Here is a 16,369-nt window from a genome sequence, read left to right on the forward strand (position 1 = left end):
TCAAAAGCTACGGGAGAAGTCGGGGTGGGACTTGGTTTTGCAATTTCTTTTTTTTTTCTGTAGTCTTTCTTCTTCCACTGAAAGTGTCTATAAAATTTTTAAAGGAAAGTAGGTTGCTAAAATGTACTTAATTTGCCATGATAGATTGAGTCCATGCTTCAGTGACTGTAATTGAATCTGTGACCTATTTCTTTAGTAAAGTAGAAATAGTCTCTGGGGTTTTTGTCACTACCATCTTTTAATGAAATTCAAAAAGACTGTCAAAATGTCTACACTTTTTCTACTGGTGGTTAATGTTATTACTTTACAATTTGTTACTTTTTAATTAATCTTAATAAATGTGTACACATTCTACCTGGCTGTTGGAGATGCTAGACATTGATTCTTCACTGTCAGAAGGCAAAACAAAATTAAAAGGCCAGCAAGGGCAGAGCGGCAGGGAAAAGGTGTGGACAAATTTTAGTTCCACTTTCAAAAACTACTTGCAGGCATCAGGTTAGAGGATCTGCCCTGAGAAGAGGGGTGTGTGAGGGTGTCAGCAGCAAAAGGCTGAGGGATGTCCCCATGGCCTTCTTGCTGGTGCCACCACTAACTGCTCCAACATCGCTTATGGGCTGCAAACATGACAAGCCGACAGCCTCGGGGAGCAATATTTTATTGACAAAATGTAAGAGAAAATATGTTTGGCTGCTTTTAAGCAGTGGTGTAGGAGGGTGTTACAGAACCAGATGGTTTAAGTTAGTCTTTCATTTGCCAGGATGATGGGAAAATGCTGACTGCTCTGCAACAGAAATGGCAGTGGCCTCTCTGCCAATGGGCGGTGAGCTGTGGTTTCTGGGGGTAGCTGCTCCTTCCAGAGTCCAAATGGCCCAAGGTTCCAAGTGAGTTCTAGGGTCCATCTCCTACAGTCTCTGGAGTGGGACTGAGGAATGTGTCTCTAGGTCTTCACCATGGTGGTGTCCACAGGAAAGTTCTGCAGTGATTTTTAAATATGGCCCTCAGTTGTATGATTATACATTTAAATATGGCCCACAGCATCAGCATCATCTGACCTGTTGAATCAGAAACTTTGTAGCCAGAATGGGGTCCAGCAATCTGTGTTTTACACAGATTGTGTTTTACACAGGCTGTTTTACAGCCCCTCCAGATGGTTCTGATTCTCAATCAAGTTTGTGAACCACTGGGCCAGAGAAAGGAGCTGGGGCAGCTGGAGCATGGTGGTGGGAGGTAAATAGTGAAAATGAACCAATTGGGATCCAGTTGAGAACAATTGGTTGTTCCTCTCATTTCCCAAAGACATTTAGGGCTTTTCCATCTTGTTGCCTTTGATATTTCCTCTGGCTAGAATGCATCTTCTCCCACTCTCCCTTTTACCTCTTCTCAATCTCTTCATCTCAAAATCATTGCCATTTCCCAAGGTTATTTGATGTCTCCCTTATCCTACAAAGTCTTTCCTGACTCCCTCGGGAGCATGCAGTCTGTCTCTTCACTGAACCCCCAAGGTTGTCACTTTTCTTGCAGCACATACTTAAGTTTTGTGCCCCTAGGAGACAAACCCTTGGGGAGCAGGTGCTCTTTCTGGTCATTTGATGTATCCTCATAATGCCTATTAAGGAACTGAGGAGATACTAAAATGACTTTTGAAACACAGGGAGATTCATTCAGTGGAAAATGTAGACAAGACCCAGCTTATCCAATGTTGGCTTGGTAAGCACCTCAATTCTCCCCTTTGTCCAGTACTCAGGGTAGATCTCCATTCACAGAAGGATGTCTATGTAGGAATGTCCTAGCAATACAACTGATGGCTCAATTTGACATACACTTGCTATGCAGACTGCCAGGCCTCCTGCTAAGTGCTCATGACTTAGATATAAAGAAAACACAGTCTTTCCTTTTTAAAAATCCATATTCTCATTAGAAAAGTACATAAAAGATCCTCTCAATGTACCATTGTAAGAAGAGAGGCACGCACAAGCTTTAATGAGCACAACCTTCCTTGTACCCCACTCTGGAATTATAAGAAAGGTTGTTGGAAAAGATGTCTGAATTAAGTCTTGAAGGCTGAGGAAGAACAGCCAGGTAAGGAGATCAAGAAGAGTGTTTCAATAAAGAACAAGGCAAAGGCATAGACGTACGAAATAGTCTCATGGTAAGAAGCAAGAGGGGCATGGCTTTCAAGTACTCTAGCATTACGAGAGCATAAAATGCTAGTTGGAGACTGGCAGAAGGCTGTATCACTTACCTGGGGATCAGAAGGTAGAGGGCTTTACTATCTATGCTAAAGAACTCAGAATTTATTTTAGAGGACTTGGGGAATAGGAATAGTGATTAGACTTGCATTTTTTAAAATATTATTTTAAATTCCAATATAGTTAACATATAAAGTTATATTATAGGCTTGTATTTAAATAGATCACTCTGACTCCAGTGGTGAAGAGGGGTTCGAAGGAATGATGGAGATGAGATCCATGGTGAGCTCTGGGCATTTGCAGATCTCCCTAGACACAGGGAACAGGATTCACTCTCAAACCAATTAGAGCAATGAGTTCTACCTCATTAGAAGCAAAGCCTGAGTAGAGCACAGTTCTTCTGAGACATAGCAGGCCTTGCTCATGGTAAATGGAACGGTAGACAGGCTGGTTTGGATAGAAAGGGCTCATCTTGTATGAGTGGCCAGACCACCCCCTCTCATTTGATAAGGATTTCCAGCTTGTGCATTTGAACCTCACAGGCCATAATAGTTCAAACGGCAGTCATCCATCATTATCATACTCTCCACAAACCTCAAGACAGACTAACTTGGACTCATTACTATTCCCACTCTCAGTCTTGCCATCCACGTTTTTATAATTTCCTAGCACACTTCCCTCAGTCAACCAAAGAATGCCCATCTTTAGCTACTTTCTTAGGACAAATGCTGAAAGGAAGAGGTTTTTCAACGACTTGATCTTTATGCTGAGACTTAAACCACCTGTAATAATCATTGCAGCACTGCTGAGCACAAGTCCTAAAGAGCAGTCTGTTCCCATAATCAGACCCCTGAGGTCCTAGATTTGTGAAGAGAGAATTAGGAATCCTGAAGAATCTTATCGCCCAATGGAAAACTAACTCAACCTTTCTCAGAGGGTTTTGTGGTTTAGAAAATACTCAGTGCCTGCATTGTTCTGCTGACTCACCTTTGTGATCATAGAACTACTGGTGTCCTCTGCAGGAGCTCAGGGTCAACGTCTTGCTCAAGGTCACATAGCTGGTAAGACTCCAGAATGCGAACCTAGAACATAGCTCTTCCTGCCCTACTCTGCTCTCCACTTCACGCTGGAACAGAATCACTTGACGTGGGATAGTTGAAGGAAGGAAGAGGGTCAGAGAGAAAGAAGGGGGCACTGAGAAAAGTGGTCAAGATGGCAGATTCTGCTTTGCCACCACTACCGGCCCCCTTCGGGAATCTCTACCCTCCAAGTGGTCCATCTCCTTTCCAGAGAGTAAGGGGTATAAAGGCCAAGAAAGCACTGATTTCATACTTAATCCATGTAAAACCCCAATATCTATTCAAATTCTACTCTAGCTTCAAGGTGTAGCACAAAGCCTTAACCACCCTTTCACCTGCGGAGCTTAGAATCACTTACTTTACCCTGGAATCTCTCAAAGCAGATGACAGACAACCCAGTATTTAATGGCATCCTGTCACTTTGCTGACTATGAGTTCCTGCCTCATCAACAATGCTAAAACCTCAGCTATCCGGAAAACAAATGCATCAGAGTGCTTGCGTTTTCCAGATAATTGAGGGTTTTCTTCCTAGATTTTTAAAACGCATAAACATTTTGGCACAATACACATTTATGGTATATCTTATGTATCTGTCTTTTTAGATAAACAGGATGTTAAGTACACCTTTGCCATGCATTACTCAATTGTGCCTCATGACTAGGTATCCTTGCACTTAAAGTCCTCACACTCTGGAGCCTTTTGATTTCTACCTATTTGTTTTTCAAATCTCTCTTCTCTTATTTGCATAAGTTTTCAGCCATCAGTCTGCCTGTAGCAGCAAACTATTAATCTTCCAATTTATTGCTCCTAACGTGTTAGGAACTTGGACATCATAGAATCATGTTTGCTGGATTTGTAAGCGAAGTATGAGGAACACAGATGTTCAATTAGTATTAGAAGTACCATTCTCCTTATTTAGGCTGATCTCTTGACTATTTTCTATATAGCTAAATGTACTGGATAGCTGAATTCCAGATAAAGGAAATGTTCCAATCCACTAGGCATGGTTTTCTATAACCATTAGATAATGTTTTCTATAACTTCCACAGCGTCCAACTCAATGCTGAGCCCACAGCAGACACTAACCAAATAGCTTGTTTGGTTACTCTGTTTTCAAAAGAGTATCCGGCAATGACCAAAAGACTCTTTGCGCTCACTGCTATTTTGAATGCCCCTGGGGTTGCATGGTGTAGTAAAGCATGAACTCGGCATGGTTTTAATTTTGCATCCTTGTAAGCCAGCTTTACCTCCTTCTGGAACATGGTCAGATGTAAGCAACTAACCTTGAATAAAAAAGACAACTTCCAAAGAGACCATGGGTTGAGTGACCTCTGAAATAAATATCCATCAATGAAAACTAGGTCATTATTAAAATGTGTTTAACTTCATTGAAGACTGTTCTGGTTAACCCCCTTAGAACTACTGACCTGATAGAGAGAGAGAAAAATTAAAATGGCATGCCAAACTTGGTCCAGACTGACAATACCATATGTGTCCATTTTGTTCCTATTTTATTTTAACCCTTTGTGGAGACGATATTGGGAAATATCAAGGAATGGCCATAGAAAGGGAAAATAAACTGAAGATAAGATATTGCATCATTTTATCAAGTGTAGAGGATCAGTGAGTTTTGGAAATTATTAAACCTATGCAACCCCTACTGCAGTGATGACATTGATGACTTCTGCCCCCTGAAGTGCTTGCTTTCAGCATCTTTGATTTGAGAAGAGCCCTAGAAACCACAGGTTTGATCATTCAAATGCTACAATCTGGGAACTCTTAATAACTACATGGTTAGACTATCATATTTTTGCCCTGAGGTACTGATTTGAGTCTTCAAGGTGGCATTCTGCATCCTTTCCTACTGAGATCTCATTATGCATGTGTAATTTGAGTAAACAATGCGACTACTGAATTAAATTCCTCCCTTTAAATTAGCTTTAATACAGAAAGGGAGGAGATGGGGTGGTTATTATTACAGAGATCAAGTAATTAATTTTCTAAGTTCTATGAAAGATCGAAAGAAATCATGCAAATGAATTGGCAAACAATTAGAACAGTGAGCACTCAAATATGTGTATTTATGGCAAAAGGAGATAAAGTGAGTCTGGGTCAGTTCATTAGTCTCATGGAATTTCTCCATGCTGGTAAGAGTGATGAATACACATGATTGAAGTGGTAAATAAAATTTCAGTCAGACGTCAAGTAACTGGAATTCAATATGGCTAGATATTGCCTTTTTTTTAAATCACTTCTAGAAAATATATTTTGTTCAATATCATTTTAGTCCAATCTCATATCTAGGAGAAATTGTGTTAATAATCATAATTCTCTCCTCCTACCTTTATGGAAGATTATAAGGTTTTCAACTTGTTTGATAATCCAGAAACAACGCCAGAACTTCAGCCTGGAAACACCATCTTTTTTGAAAAATGAAGTTTGAAACAAAAATATTCTGAGGTTAAGCTGCCACTAACTAGAAAATGTAACCCACACAAATAGCACAAGCCCTCAATATGTTAGATAATCATGTTTTAATCAAGGTTTACGATAGTATCGCTTAAAAATATAAGATACATATAAATGTATGTAGAGTGAAACATCTCTCTGGTTTTGCGTTTCAAATGTTCACATGCATGCCCTCAAATACTCCAGCATCAGCATGAGTATCAAAAAATATTACTTACAAGAGGAAACATTATCTACATATTACTCCTATAGAAGTTCTGGATTTCTTCCACAGGATTTGAAATAATTTAAAACTACAGATCTGGGGTGCCTGGGTGACTCAGCCTGTTAAACGTCTGCCTTCAGCTCAGTTCATGATCCCAGGGTCCTGGGAGTGAGCCCCACATCTGGCTCCCTGCTTCTCCCTCTCCCTCTGTCCCTGCTCATGCTCCCTCGCTCTTGCTCTCTCTCTCTCTTGCTCACTCTCTTTCTCAAATAAATAAATAAAATCTTAAAAAAAAAATAAAACTACAGATCCATCAGGATCCAGCCTAAACCCCCGGGTGTGTTTTCTCAGCCTCTACAGTACTGGCATTTTGGACCAGGTGATTCTTTGTTGTGACAGTGGCTGTCCTACACGTTGTAGGGTTTTACCAGGGTCCCTGGCTTCTCCCCATTAGATGTCAGTAGCTTGTCAATGAGCATGTGATGTTGCCAAATGTTCCCTGGGGCACAAAGATCTCTGATTCAAAAAAAAAGAGATTATAGACATGGTATAATAAAAAAGAGACCCACGGCACAATAATAAAAAGATCCAACATATGTAGAAACTAGAAGTCTATGGAGCAGGGACAAAAGAAGAGAAAGGAGTCGTAACAAAAGAAAATACTGATTAATGAGAGAAAAGCCCAATTGGGACTAGAAAGGACTGTCCCTACCCTGAGAAACACCAAGACATTCTGGTAATGAGCTTCAAGGATAATAAATTAAACAAAGAAACAAAACAAATAAATCAGTAAATATGAACATCAAGGCATGAAAAGACAAAGAAGAATTTCAGCCTCAGATGTAACCAAATGAACACTAGAAGACTATCAAAAAAATTTTCTATCTTTGAGGTTAGCACCAAAAGGAGCCATCCTTTGCTTGAACTTCAGAGGTGGGGTCCCTGACACAGGGAAGCCTCCGCCTTGCTGGACCCCTGCTCTGATTCTGGGCCACAGACTCAGGAAATAACCTAAGCCAGTGCTATTGTTCCCTATTCCTAGCGGATGCCCCCTTCCAGGTAACCCCATGAGGATGCCCAGTTAGCCACCACGTTGCCAACAATGTTTTTTTTTATGGCGGAAGTGTCATTTTAATCTTCAGTAGAAGTTAATCTTTACTAAGCTTTTCTCTTCTCTCTTTATCAAGATCGAACAGATTTTTGCCACGTAATTAGGCATTCCTGTTTCTTATTTCCTCCTGGTGAACGCTGCCCATTTTCCTACCACTTTGTTCATTTTTCAAGTTGGACTGTAGCTGCTCTTTGTGAACTGACAGATGTGTTGAGAGAATGGGCTTCTCCGGTGTGTATTTTATCTTTTGAATTTATTTCTGGTGTTTTGCTGAACCAAAGATTTTCATTTTAATGTGGTCAAATCCTTCAGACTTTTTCTTTCCAGTCTCCGGATATCTCATCTTCCCTAGAAAGGTCTTTCTATCACTCTGGGATTATGATATTCTTAAGCATCTAGTTTCTAGGATAGCTGAGGCACAACGGATAACAAGGATTCAGACGCTTCTGACCCAATGATCAGAAGAACCCTGGGAAAAGAATGACATTTTTAAAGGGCTAAAAGTGTAAAACATGAAGATTATACATCCCAAACAGCAGATAAATGGAAACTTCCTAGGTTTATAAAGAAGCCTTTGTCTGGCTCACCTATAATTTGAATAGACAGCAAGGACACAGAAACATACATTATGGTCCCAGAGTCAACTACGGTGCCCATTTCTAATGGTATATTATATATGCATGTACACGCACACACACACACATATAATACTTTCAACAATGTTTCAAATCAGGTTTTTCTGAGGGCACAGAAAGAGGAAAAAAAACTCTAACACAAACCACAATTCTTCCTGATTCCGCATACCTTCAGGTAACCCATCCACACCCCATTTTCCTTGTCACTGACTGTGATCCCCAGATCACAAAGTCTCTCGGTTATGAAACTCTAAAACTATCCACTCAATTCTCTCCCCTTCCAGTGTCATTTGAACAGAGAAAACCCAAATAGAAACTTTGCTCAATGCCCCCCCCACCCCCCCGCCATGATCTCAACCCTGTGCTCTACCTTTCTGGATTATATCCCTCTTGATCGATGGAACCTGGCCATCTGGTTTCAAGAAGCTCAGATCCACCAGTTTAAACTCTGGCCCCCCAAGCCCCACCGACTCCTGACTGACCAAGAGCCATTGTGACGTTTCATCTGAAAGTCTCTACTGTGATGCAGGCAGGAAGCACACAGGGATTTTTGCTTCACCACGTTAGGGTTCTGAAAATTGCTGGGCACATAACAGATTTATACTAGTAATTATAATAATAATGGCTAACATTGATTAAGCATGTGCTATATGCCTGATGGTACTAGAACTTCTCATATCCCCCATTCTTCAGGATACATGGAAGTCCCATAACAAAATGTGAATAAAAAAGACCTTTCCACGGGAGAGATGGTATCCATTGGTTCGCTGCAAAATAAATGGTATGGGAGATAGTTATTTGTGGTAAACTTCCTGTCAGGACCAATGGCAGAATGAGAACACAGACTCTTGTCCAGAACTTTTCAAAATGTCCATGATTGATGTTTGCTGTCTACCATACCCCTTGAAGAAAGCCACTTCCCTTTGTGAGGAGGATGAGGTATCCATACAGAAAAAGGAACAGGAAGTGAAGTAAAATGAAGGGTAAACAGATCCAATAACCTGCAAATAAGAGAATTCCTCTTCTTTATTTTTTGAATTAACATATAATGTATTATTTGCTTCAGGGGTTAGGGTTAGGCAAATAAGAGAATTCTTGAAGGCAGGCTGGGGGAAGTGTCACGATTCCTTCTAAGATAGGTCTCAACAGCCATTACTACTGGTGTTTCCTGGGCCAAGGGCCACACCCATTTCATTGTATACATGTGGAAGCAAAGAAGAGAGGGAGCACTGATTCTCTCTTCTTGTTTCTATATGGACTAAAAATAGTTATTGTGACTTACAAGGTTTTGAAATTTCTTTAACTCTCCCAATAGCATCACTGTTTTGTTACTCTTGTTATAATTCTTTTCCTATGAGGAAAACCAATTAGACCCTCAAAATAAAAGTGATGTAGGTTTTTTAAAGTTAATTTTTAAGTTTTTATTTAAATTCCAATTAGTTAACATACAGCGTAGTACTAATTTCAGGTGTACCATTTGGTGACTCAACACTTCCATACATCACACTGGTGCTCATCACAAGTGCCCTCCTTCATCCCCATCCCCTGTCTCACCAACCCGCCACCCATCTTCCCATCAAAATGATCTTTTTGCTGATTTTGGAAGGCAGCAGAAAGGGCCAAGTGGAAAATCCTATACCCTACTTTACATCTGGCCCAGTGGGTTAATTTTCTATTGCTGTGTAACAAATTACCACATATTTAGCAGCTTAACATTGTTAAATTTGTTTCTTCACAGGTTCCATGGGTCAGGAGCCCATATTCCAAATGGGTCCTCACGAGATTAAAAACAAAATGTTGGCCTTCTACATCCTCATCTGGAGTTTCAACGAGAGAAATACCCACTCCCCAAGCTCTTTTAGGTGGTCAGAAGAAAGTATTTCCTTGATGCTATATGACTGAAGTCTCCATGTTCTTGCTAGCTATTGGCCGAGGGCCGCTCTTGGAGTCACACCATGGACAGACAATCTACAACATGGCTGTGTATTACTTCAAGGCTAGCAGGAGTATTTCGGTTTCTTCCTTCACAAAGGGCCCACCCAGCTTTTTACAAACTTGCCTGATTAGCTCAGACTCAGCCGTGACAGTCTTCCTTTTGATGATCTCAAAATGAACTAATCTGATGCTTTGACTACATCTGCAAAATCTCTTCACCTTTGTCACACCATGTAACCTAATCAGGAGAGTAAACAGTGCAAACACCAGGGAGCGGGAATCTTGGGACCATCCCAGAATTCTGCCTGTCGCTCCCACAGAACCAGAATGCGCTGAGAGAGAGCACACCAAGCCCGTGATGAATGCAGAGAGAAGGCACAGAGACATAAAGGAGGAGGTGGCCCGAGATGAGACAAAGGAGGAACGTGCCCAACAAAAGAGCCCATCTTATATTTGCAATGCTTCACTACAGCAGAGGGAGAGGGAGTTGTAGGAAATGTTGGGTACTCATAGTTTCCAGATGAAGGTTGTCTGCTGCATCTGGCTACTCATGCTAAGAAGAGAAATCACATCACTGGCTGAGCCCAGACCAGGGAGGGTAGGTCAGTTTCACTTTGCATCAGAACCTTGACCAACTGGTGGAGGCCTACTGAGGATTCTGACAATTTACTTCTTGGTTCTGCAGGAAGGAATTCTGTGCTTGATTAATGATGTCTGTCATGAACTCTGGCTTGGTGATTAGATGTTGAACAAGTATTGGCCACCCCTGTCTTTAACGGTATACTTTGCTCTAAGAAGTCTCAGCTAGTATTAAACAAGAAGGCAAGGTTTTAGGAATATCCAGTGTAGAGGAAAGAGGCAACCTTTATAAGATGGTTTCTTATGCTTCCCTTCCTTAAAACGGATGTTTTCCTACTTAAAACTCTCCAGTGAGAAAGTTGTTGACTTTTAGACCCAATTCATAAGTGGGTCCTTCGGGACTACCAGGTAGATGTAAGAATTTGCAGATCTCAAGGAGTGATCAACTCATAAAACAAAGCCCTTCAATGCCTAGGGCTAGTTTTTTAAGAGTGTGTTCATCATTGCCTCACCACTATGCCCCCAAAGCAATAGGTGTCTGATTTCCAAGTGCAGCTCAAAATCCACATAAAGAAGGAGGTGTCCCTGTGCAGGACTGAGTGACTTCCTGAAGAGTCAGACGAGTCACATCCCATGGAACAGACAGAAGTGTAAGGTCACATCTGAGTCTCTAGGCCTCGGCCAAAATTTCTCATTTCAATTAGATCAAGACTCCTGAACATTTTAATATTGGGAACGTTTGCGGTTCCCTGTCAGAGCCATCTCTGCTTTAACATTCCTTGGGGCTTGGCAAGGGAAAGTCACCTCATTTTCACAACTTCACGGCATTTTTTCACATCATGAAAATGCCCTCATGTTTGTCACTCGTACAATAAACAAAAGCAAGAAAGCAAATCCATCTGCAGAACAGTGCCATATGAAGCTAAATTAAAATGCTAATGGGTGAGCACGACACAGAGAAAACAACACACTGCTGAGAGTTAAGGGAACATGGATTTCACGCAGAAGGTCCTTCAAACCACAGTCTGTACGACCCACTCCATCTGAGGAGCTAGAGACAGCCAAAGTAGGACAGAAGTAAAAACCAAACTTTCATGGCTCCTCGTCTCTGTTATTGCTCCCTTCAACTCTCTGGCTTGTTTTTTTTTCTTGGAATGAGGTTATGGGAAGTCTGAAGAGACAGCCCCTGACAATGCTTCCTCACAGAAAAAAAGCCCTTTTTCTTCTTGCCCCTCCAACCATTTGTGTGATGGAACTACGTTGATATAGACAAGAAGATGCAATTACCTTCCAGGTCTGAGCAAGGAGAGAATACGCCAAGATGGACATGGGAACAGAACTAAGACACTTGTCCTTAAGATACTAGCCCGAATGTATGCCTCTGATACTCTCATCAATATGGAGCCAAACGATTCAGTCTATAGATGTTAGATGTATTAAGGAGGTTCCAGTCAAAGTACTCTCCCTTAGGTGTAGAACTTAGGAACAATATATTGATGAATCAACTTCAAAGATCTCTGGGAGAAAATAGAATTACATCCAGTTCATTCGGGAATAAATAATATGCTTGAACTTTGGAAACAAAATGTAGTCCCATTAAGATTCTCCTGCGGTAACAAAAGAGAACAAGATATGTAAGATATTCCAAGCACCCCTCTCTGCAGAAGGACTTCAGAGGTGTGTTTGAAGAAAAGGTCTTAATTCTCTGCTGCTATTCCAAATGCTTCTTTAAAAAAGAAAAAAAAAAAACCTTTCTATACATTGTGCATTTATTGAGTACGTCCAAGCCATAAATGTGCATTGATTCTCCGGTTGCCATGGCAGAGGGAACGGTTTCTATGTTATGATGGTAGTTGCCATATGTTCAGCTTCAAGTCAACTGATTCCATCACAAAAGGAGGAGAGAACAGAGTGGGGGCTGTAGAGCCTCACCTCTCCCAAGATTCCAGTTAGCACTGAGATGTCACGTGAGCCTGACACTGAATTTGTGCCATAGTCTTGGCTTCTAAGCAAACACATTTGCAAGGGATTCATACATGCAGGCCAGGACTCTAGGAGCCTGACCAGCAGCTAACTCCCAAAAAGTACTTACAATTTCCAAAACAGCCCAAGAGGTGATCTAGAGAAGACTTACAGCCAAAAAGGGACACATTCTTGGAGGGGCGGGGGGCAAGTGGAGCCGTTAATGCCCTCTCTTAGGGAGCTGGAACTGGAGACATGGAAAGGGAATGTGGGAATTCAGGACCACATGTAGAATCGAGAAGTATTTAATCATGGGAGATAGATCTGGAGTGAGTCCTAGAATTAGAAGGTGTCTTGACCCTTGAAAACCACATCTCAGAGGGTGAGTTGGGCACATTCTTGCCCAAACCCCTTCTTAAAGAAGTCCAGGCTGGCTGTTTCAGTGTTTGACATTGGTCTGGCTCAATGTAACAATCAAGGATGTGGCTATGTTGCCAATCAGGATGTGGTCATCTCCACGGTCAGAACACTAATGAGTGCTTTGAGTGTCCAAGAGCTTACTTTTTGGTATTCTTCCAGGGTCCTGAAAGTAAATGGGCTTTTCACTGCTAGAGGAATTTATTTGTTTCTGGAACTCTATGGTATGCATTATTGAATCCCTACAGCAGCAATCTAAATGATCCTTGAAGGACCCAGAGCCCTTCCAAAACAACACAACTTCAAGGAGAGGACTTCTGGCACTGAGATATATGGGCCCAATGGCCTTTTTTAATGACTTACATTTTCTTTACTCTAGAAATTCATAAGACTCTCAGAAATAGCAGAGTCCGCCTTGGCATCTACACTAATTTTTTTGTCTTTATCATCGTTCAGTTATGTGATGGGTACTTCCTAAGTACCCAGCTAGGGTTTTCATTTCTTTATCAGGCCACCAAACCAATAAAGAAAAGACAACCCACTAAACAAAAGAGCAACAGACTTGAATAGACACTTCACGAAAGAACTCCAAACAGCCAACTGACAAATGAAAGATATGCTTAATCTCACTGATAATCAGAGAAATGCAAAATGAAACTATAGGAAGATACTGCTACACACCCACCAGATTGGCTCAAATTTAAAAGCCTGGCAATATCAATCTTGATGGAGATGTGGTACATTTGGAACTCTCATGAGGCTAGTAGGAATGTAAACTGGTAATACCACTTCGGAAAACAGCTAGGCATTATCCAATAAAATTGAAGAATTGCAAATATATGAAATAGCAACCATACTCTAAAGGATGTGTTCCAGAGATAACAATTGTATATGCACACCGAGACCGCTCACAGAGACACTGCTTGGAATAGCCCCACATAGAAATTTCCCAAATGTCAATGTGAGAATGGATAAATAAAGCCATTTATCATAGAAGGTTATCTAGTGTTTAAAATGAACAAACTCCAAGGGCGCCTGGGGGGCTTGGTCAGTTACGAGTCTGCCTTCGGCTCAGGTGATGATCCCAGGGTCCTGGGATCAAGTCCCCGCATTGAGCTCCCTGCTCAGTGAGGAGGCTGCATCTCCCTCTGCCCTTCCTCACCCTGCTCATGCTTGCTCGCTCTCTCTTCTCTCCCAAAAATAAATAAATCTTTAAAAACTAAAACAAAATTAACAAACTCCACCTAAACTTGAAGACATAGTTAACACCATAGGGGCGGGAAAGTTGTCTAGTAGGCACCTACACGGGGGCTTGACCTAGGAGGACGGCCACGTAGATTTTTATTTGTTGTACGTACATACACGCACATGCACGCACACATACACACTTCATTCTCCAGTCAGTTATATCTCAGAAGAAAAGAAAAGCTTAAAGAAAACTTCGTATCCAACAGGTACCTCAAACAGAAAGTAGTAAGAGTTTGTTTTTGTGAAGACTTTATCCCAGAGCTTGGAATGTAATTCAAACAAATCTTAGCAGCATTCTCCCTTTGTCTATTTCAACTTTTCTTGGAGCTGCCTGTATTGTCTACCTAACAACTCTTTGGGATAATGAGTTTCACAGAGACACATGCGAAGAAAAACTGTAGGGCGGCCAGAAGAAGAGTTCAGAGAGCTCAGGTTCTTTAGGACGGAAAAAAAAAAAGACTCTTCCTCCTTCTTCTGCAAGGGGGCAGGGACTCGAGTAGAGAATCCTCATCAAACTATGTGTTTCCTCTGATGAGCTCTTTTTATGATAATTATTATCACTCCAAAGATGTTGATAATTATATTTAGACAGTTTTTAAAGCAATATTGTATAATATTTTCCCCCATTTAACACCAGCGTCAGAGCAGATGAAAATTCAGTCAGATGAAATGCAGGGCTGCTGGTTTGTCCACAAAGTGTTCCCATCAACCGTGTAAGTGAGTTTTATAATGTATACATTATAGTCAGGGGGGAAACATACTCTTTTGGAAAGGACCGATTCTTGGCACATAATCAGTTCCCATTGAATTTAAATGACTTTTGGTCCTACACCGATGCTGATAAAATACTTTCGAATGTACAGAATATTAACCAAATGTTTATATTAAACAACTCCTTTCAGGTGAAAATGCGCTCGGCGAAGCGTAGCTCCCTGGAGCAAGTTAGTGAATATTAATGTTCAGCAGATCATGAGGAACTACAAGTTCTCCAATGTAAGAAGCCGAGTGGGAGACGAAAGAGCAAGGTTGGTGGACAGGCCCTGCCAGGGGAAGGTACAATCACATTGGACATAACCTCATTGAGATGGAAATGAAGTTTGACGTACAGGCAGTCGGGGCTGCCAGGAACTAGGAAGCAATTGTGGGCTGGGGAGGAAGAGCACGGGGCTCTGGTCTGTGCTTCCAGATTCCACGTGCTGCAGACCTCAGCTGGCCTCAGACCTGCCTGGGGCCCCAGCAGCAGAGAGATTTACAGGACGTACCTCATAATTTATACCAGCCAATTGCTAGTTAATCGTGGGCCCTGATTTCAGGTAAGTGAAGGCTGCTTATCACAAGAAACATTCAGACTTAATATTTAAGTATTACGGTATTTCAAATCTGCTGAAGCACCCTGTCCATTTCCAATTATCATTGTTTATCTGCAGGTGTCAGGAAACCACGCGTCTTGTATGGGACACATACATACGCAGCATCCAGTAACGAGACACATATTTCAGAGGAAAGACAGCTTTTATCAACTGGGCTGCAGATCGAAGTGAACGCTCTGCGTATCTGGTGGTGGGGAAAAGGCCATGTTCAGAGACATCAGGTCCTGGGCAATGCCCAGCACTGACTAGGATGTTACTGGAGAATTTGGTCAGCTAGCCCCAGTCCCTTCCATAAGGGACTTCCACTCCCTTATCCATAAAAGGAGGACATCAGCATTTCAGTGTGAAGTGCTTTAAGCTACTTGGGAAAACTGTCTCTATAAGCAGAAGGTACTATGTTTTTTAACCGAGTGTTAATAATGCTTGCAAGTTCAACACATGTTTAAGTTCTTTTGTTGTGGTGGTTATAATCAAATTATATTTCCAGCAGCTACTTTTAAAATTAGTAAGGTTAAATCTTCTCAGATTTATTCATGTTCAGAATGACTAATGGGAGAGGGAAACACATTATTGTTCTCATTTTATATAGATCACGGAATTTCGGTCCTACAAAATCTCTTTCAAGATGACTTTGTATCATGACCTTGGTGCTGTCTCTCCTCTAAATTATTCTAAAATATTGACTTTCTCTAATTTTCAAACACTATTTCCAGGAAAGCAGAGTAGAGAATTTTCCCTGAAATTAAGCTCGAATCTCTCCAATGATATCTTACATCTACTTGAAGATTCAGAAGCTTTCAGACCCAGATTTCCAAGAGGCTATCGTCTACTGGCTGAGCTGATGAAGTGGGTGCTGGAGCCCAGAGACGGTGAGCGTCTGGCTCGAAGTCAACCCAGCTCATTTCCAAGCCAGGATTATAATCCCCATCAGATGCCTTTCCTACCATGTTAAATTCACCTTAGGCCATTCAGATCCTAACCAAGTGCCCGCCATGTCTTTGGCCTCTGCCAAAGGTATATATAGAAGACAATCATGGGCAAACACAAATGCCAATATGAAGTGAGAGTAGAAAAACAAATAACCGTAAGATTCCTCCTTCTGCTCTAAGAGTTTACCATCTAGTTGAGAAGAGACATTCAAAAGACATGCAATAGTCAGATCACAAGATA

Source organism: Enhydra lutris, unplaced genomic scaffold (genome assembly GCF_002288905.1).
Source record: "Enhydra lutris kenyoni isolate GAN:26980312 unplaced genomic scaffold, ASM228890v2 scaffoldscaffold54, whole genome shotgun sequence".
Lineage (NCBI taxonomy): Eukaryota > Metazoa > Chordata > Mammalia > Carnivora > Mustelidae > Enhydra > Enhydra lutris.